Consider the following 6,696-nt stretch of genomic DNA (forward strand, 5'->3'; position numbering starts at 1 on the left):
TTTATACGAACTTTTAGAAGGGGGCACCCTTGACAACTTTTTACAAATATACTAAAATAAGCAGACCAGTCAGTTCCCCAAGTTGAACGCAAATCCACAGCAATATCATCGATGCACCTGAAATTAGTTGATCCCAGCACACACAAACCCAAGAGCCCCATGCCACCACTACCTATCCCTGGTCTTGTCATGGACAAGGGAGAAAAGGTGAGTGGAGCAGTGCAGCCTGAAGGCGCTTGTTATTACATTCCAGCTGCCTATGTATCTTTCATTTTATAGCTATGGCTCTCATCCAGGGAGGTGCTGAATACCTTAAACTCCCATTCATGTCTGGGGGACTTTGGAGTTCTGAGCAGCTTTCAGGTGTCACTCAACACCACAAAAACATCACATCAATGAGACCCAATTCTGCCCTAGAATCCACTACCACAGACCCTTTGTGCCTGTGTGGTGTTCCTGTACATGGCTACAGGGGGTCTGTGCCAGTGGATCCTGAAGCAGGATTGCGGCCTTAATTAGTGCATTTATCTCTGATTTAATTTCATAAAGTCATAGAGTTTAAGGCCAGAAGGGACCATCAGATCATCTAATCTACCACCAACACCACCTGCACACTAAACCCAGCAACCCACATTGGACTAAAGTATTACAGCTCACAGGAGACTAAACTATTGTGTGTCACAGGCAGAGAATGGAAGGGACCGAGGTGCACCAATGTCCAATGCCCGGCAATGACAGGGAACTAATTCAGTGAGACATACATGGACAATCCCAGCAAATGACCCACACTCCATGCTGCAGAGCAAGGTGAAACTCCCTCAAGGTCACTGCCATCTCTGTATTCCTTATAACTCCTAATAAAAGCTCTCACATTTGATGTATTTGGAAATGAGCTCCTTGCATTCTCTTCGGGGTCTCTCTGAAAAGGACCTGAACATTTCAGACAGCTGATCAGGAATTTGAAATCCCTCTTATCCTGGCCCCCAAAGCTAGAACTTTTAAATGTTTATCAATGGCCTCTTAACTACAACAATAAACTCCCATGCTGCTAGCACTCCAAATCGTGTTGGTCATCTTGCTAAACTCATGTCTTGGTATCATAATGTTGAGCAATCATATTTTTTAAAAGATCTTTAAATAAATAAAAAATGATTGTTTAAAATTGCCAGCTCTTCCAATCACAAGAGCTCTTTCAGGACCATACATATTGCCTTCCCCCCATTATTAGTACTGTATATGGGTAGCTCTTAGTCAGAGGTGAAAGTAAGCCGGTATGGCGTACTGGCAAGAACCGGTGCGCCGTACCAGGGTGAATCGGCTTCCCCAGGCACAATTTAAAGGGCCTGCGGCTCCCAGCACTGGCTGGAGCCCCCGGCCCTTTAAATTGCTGCCAGAGCCCCACTGCCGGAGCCCTGGGGTAGCAGAGGCAGGGCTGGGGTGGCGATTTAAAGGGCCCGGGGCGGTAGTGGCGGCTGAGCCCTGAGCCCTTTAAATCGTCCCTGGAGCCCCGCCACTGCTTCCCCAGGGCTCTGGCAGGCTCCGGGGATGATGTAAAGGTCCCGGGGCAGTAGAGGCGGCCAGAGCTCCATCCCCGGAGCCCTGCTGCCAGAGCCCTGGGGAAGCAGCGGCGGGGCTCCGGGGACTATTTAAAGGGCTCAGGGCTCCGGCCGCCGCTACCGCCCAGGGCCCTTTAAACCACTGCCAGAGCCCCTGGCTGCCGCTGTTACCCTGGGGACGGGGAAGGAGGCACTTGCCGATACAGGATGGGCCGGGGCTGGCTCTGACCTCCTCCAGCCCCGCCCCTTCCACCTGAGGCCCTGCTCTTTTCGGGGGCCAGAGCTGGCCCCAGCCCAGCCCCATACCGGTAAGTCCCTAGGCTTACTTTCACCCCTGCCCTTAGTAGGCGAAGACCAGACTTTCATGCTATAGTTTTGAACTTTGTTAATTAACTAAGGGTAAGTTTTGAAAAGGAAACCTGTCAAGAACTTGTATTTAGGATTTTTGTAGGAGATGGCTATTTTTTACTTGCTTGTTTGTTGACAGACTTGCGTGGTTCTACTTTCCCAGTCACCTTGGACAAGTACTTTTTTTTTATAAGTAAAATATTGCTCATAATTGTGGTCATAGTGATTAGGAGCAAGAAAATTTAGATTGGCCTTGGAATGGAGTGACAGTGGAGCACTGACTGGCAAAAACAAAAGTCAGCACTTGTGTCCCCAGAACTGGCAAAAACCCAATACAACCCACCTCACAGGCCCCAGCACAGAAGCCATGGCTAGGAACCTAGCTGAGGAGAAGTTTAGGGAGAGTACTACTGTGCTCCAGCAATCACTTGAGAGCTGCTGCAGTTGCACCCAATTTAGAGCAGCCCTGAGGTACTGACCCTGTGTGAATAAAACTCTCATTAAGAATATTTGTTGGCTTTTTCTATAGGGGAAAACACTGGGTTTATTTGTTGCCCGTACAGTAATGGGCATTACTGAAGGTGGTGTGACTTTTTCTACTTTTGGGCTTATAGATTTTAAAACAAGAAGATATTTAGAGCGTGGAGAATTTTCCTCATCAGATTATAACAATGATAAATTACATGAAAGGGTAAGGTCTAGGATATTTGAGAGAGCCCCATTAAAGTGATTTCCAGTTGAGTTAAAGAAGACCCATTTCTGTTTTTATTTGACAAAATCAGTTCTTTAAGATGTTCTCTTAATGGATGAGCCTGTAATAAATGACATTATGGCACTTAGGGTGGTCAGGCATGAACAGGCTAAGTGGGATATATATTCTTTTAGTTAAATTATGCTTGTCACAGGGAAAACAAACCCACATTGCCTTCTAGGAAACCTTTCCATTCAAAATCCATCAATCAGTCCTCCAGTTCAAAGTCTGAATAATGTAACCTTTATCTGATGAAGATAAGAACTGGCAATGGCAGTTAGAAAACTTTGTCACACAATAAATACAATTAAGTTATAGATTAGACATATAGATATTAATGCACAACTCATAAGGGAAATTCAGACAATACAGAATGCTTAGTAGGGAAAATTACGGTCCCAGAGAAGTCAGTTGCGAAACTTCTCTTGGCTACAGTTGGGTCGAGATTTTTATGATACCTATGTTTGAAATCAGCAAGAATAGAATTAAAAGGGATGGGAAAAGATGGCAAGAAATTGACTGAGGACACAGTGTCATTGATCAGATGAGGAAAAAGCCAACTATTTTATTTTTTAAAGATTTACTTAAAATGGATTTTTATGTATTTTCATTTAAAGTAAATTTAAGTGCTTGTGAAATGTGCCAGACTGATAAAATTGAAGTGCAAATCCCCTCACTATAGAGCATGTCCAGCACAGTGCTGGCAATGAAATCTACTCTGTAGAGGTCTGCCAGTGCACTGCAGAACTGTCCTGGAGGGATCACCTCTTGGGGAATGAATATAATTAATTCTTCAGGCTACTCGGGGTCTGTGCTGAAAGCCACTATGTTGATATTGCTGATTTTGTTTTCATGCACAGCTAGGTACAAGCATGAAACTTAAAAGTCACTTCACAAACCAGTGGGCAGTTCAGCCAACAGCCACATACATGATTCTCTAGCGACAGCAGCCAGATTTGAACCAGTAACCTAAAATAAAGGTAAAAGACGTCAGATCTTGTTACCAATTCCCCAAGCTCTCCAATCTTTCTGTTCTCTCATTCTGAAGCCAGGATGACTTAGCTCAAAGAATCTCCAGAGCAGAGTTGATATGAGCTACTTTCATTTGTTTTTGGTTTGACAATAAACAGTATGAATTAGGAAAACCGACAGTGGCCAGTTCCATTTGTGGTGGGGGCTGACCAGTTTAGGTTTGCTATGTCCCTTTTGAAGCTCCTTCCCGCTGTGCATTTCTCTCCCACCTTCCCTCCCACTGGTGGGCAGATTCCTCCTCCCAGTGGCTAGATCCCTCCTTCCATCCCATCCCCTGATGCCAGCATCCCCCTTCCCTTCACTCTCCCATGAACTGGCTTCCTCCCAGTTGCCAAGATGTGATTCTACTATAATTGTATACTGTTAAATGACAACAAAATGACGAAGGGTCAGAGTCTTGGGGGTAGAGCAAAAAGAGCATTCGGGCTTGTCAGATTCCACTGGAGAGCACAGGAATGCTCCCTCCGGAGGTCCCTGGGCATGCTAAATGATTAAAAAGGGAAATCAAAGGGCATGTTAACGATTGGGAGCATGCTACACCATCTCCAAGGGTGGTGTAGTGGTTGTGTACTGCCTGGGAATCTATAGGAAGAATTCTGTCTGGTCCCAGCTGCTCTGTACCCCTCCAATGCATCCAACAGTGCCTACAGCACAATCTACCCTAACAAAATGGGGAAATGAGTCCTTCTGAAGAGCAAGGAAACTGAATACCCTTCTTACTGTGATACGGGATCCTTGCACAGGGCAAGTCTGAGATATAGTGCCAGAAATGGCTGGGCAGCATATGGGGTAGTTTCTATGACCATTGGTTCTGTAGAAAGAAGACTTGAACCTCAGTTTTCAATCTGGCAGCTTTCATGAGCCCTTCAATATACATCTATTTTATTTCACACAATTACCAATCAATTTTGTTTTACAGGAAAGGGCTTTCATTAGAGGCCAAGCAAACCCTCTTTGTTTCTTCGTATGTATACACAAATACAGAATAGGAAGGCAATTTAAACCTTAAAAATGAAGGGTCTTTCTGACTTCACATGGTATTGCCTTGTTTACTGGGTCTTATAACTCAGCAGTAAAACTTTGCTCTTGGCTGAAACTTGACACAGAAACAATTGTTAGCTCAGAAACAATTGTTTTTAAATACTGGAAAACCAGAAAAAGAATCAACGTGGCCCATTGTTGCAGTCCTGCCACACATAAATCCCCATTGACTTCAGCTGGAGTTCCTTTTGAGGAAGGAACACTGGAATTAAAACAACAAACAGCACTGGGCACTTTTCCCTTAATTTCCACAATGGCATATTGTCAGTTCAGAAATTAAATTAACTTTGCCATATGGAGAATATGTATATAAAGCAACGGGAGCTATTTTCATTTGGGAATGAGTTATTAGCATGATTATTTAATCCACAATGTCACCAGGGACAGATGATTCTAGTTGGCAGAGCACTGACCCAACAGACCATCACAAGGCTACTGGAACAATGACCAGCAAACTAAAAATTTTCCATGTGGGGCTTGAAATAATATTGTGTTAACAGAACCTGCATGAAGCAGTTGTCACTGTTTATTTCTGAATTACATATTTACCTAAGGAGCTGTTACAGATTGTTGGGTAAATAAAGACATGCTTAGGGAGTTCCTACAATGGAATTTATAAAAATGCTATTTAAGTAATATTAAGGATCCAACAAACAGAAACCTCATTGTAAACATCTGTGCTACAGTTCACGTCCTTGTGAGAAAAAGAAAAATATCTTCTTATCTGATCGTTTATTTTCTTAGTAAAATTCAAAGTCCAGCTACCGTCAAATGGCCTCTTCTATTTCTTTATTAAGCAGTAGGCAGATCGGAAGAATCAGCAATCACTAGCTCATGTGACTTAGCTCTACCCACTCTGTCATCTGCCAGAATGCCTTCCAAAGATATAGTAAATTACTTCAATTCTCTGTCCATGAAGCTGGTCTCTCTGTCTTGTGGAATGTGCTCTGATTTTAGAAGGTGACTGTAGACACTTAACCTTATATGTTTCTTAAATGCTCACCATTCCCCATGTGAAGGTGCAGAGCCAAATTCTTCTCTAGGTCAAACCTTTGTAACTCCATTGACTTCAAAGTAGTTTCTCCAGATTTACACATCTGTCACTGAAAATGGATCCAGAGCTTAAAGACATTTTCTGCCCTCATCTTTTTATAAAATGATATTAATATTATGTTTATCACAGTAGTGTCTCAGGATTCCAACCAAGATCAGGGCCCATTGTGCTAGACACGGTACAGAGGGGAAGACAGTTTCCTGCCCTGAAGCTTTACAATTTGAAAGGCAACACAAACAGATATAGACAGATAACAAATAAGCAACTGGTCAAAAGTTACAGTGCAATTTTGCTCTAATTATCAATCACTCTCTTAACAACCTCCTATCTTGCAGACAAAATGAAGCTCTTCACTTTGGTTGTGCTATTTTAATATTAATCATCAGAGATCTTCTGACATCTACATTTTGTGCCAGTGCTTTCTTTTTGTATGTGCCTGTGCTGCACTAAAAGAAGGTAATATTACGTTTGGAGACCTCCACAAGCTAGAGATCACTAGGGATTTTTAAATGAATCTGGAGCTGTCTTTACTCAGCACTCCCGCTAGCTGCTCTGAATGAAAAGGTACAAAGTCTTTCTTTCATTTCAAAGCACAAAGGTGCAAAACTGTTCTTGCTGGCGTTGTAGTCATAAGAAAAGCTACTTTGTTAGGAAGTACATTAATACACAGGATTGTGCCATTTAGCACTGCCTTAAATAGGGAGCCATGCATAACCATGTCATCCCGGAGGGGCTCAGCAAAGGATTGTTCCTCAAGGAGCTCTGCTGAATCATCCCCTGCCAGGAATCCATCCCTAAAGCTCCCTAGGGCAAATGACTTGTGCATTTTGCACCATTATATTGGATGGTTCAGTCTATTCCCCTGGCACACCATGGGTTGGTGTAGAGACAACAGGGCCAAGGCCTTGTCTCCG

This window comes from Lepidochelys kempii, chromosome 9, assembly GCF_965140265.1.
Source record: "Lepidochelys kempii isolate rLepKem1 chromosome 9, rLepKem1.hap2, whole genome shotgun sequence".
Classification (NCBI taxonomy): Eukaryota; Metazoa; Chordata; order Testudines; family Cheloniidae; genus Lepidochelys; species Lepidochelys kempii.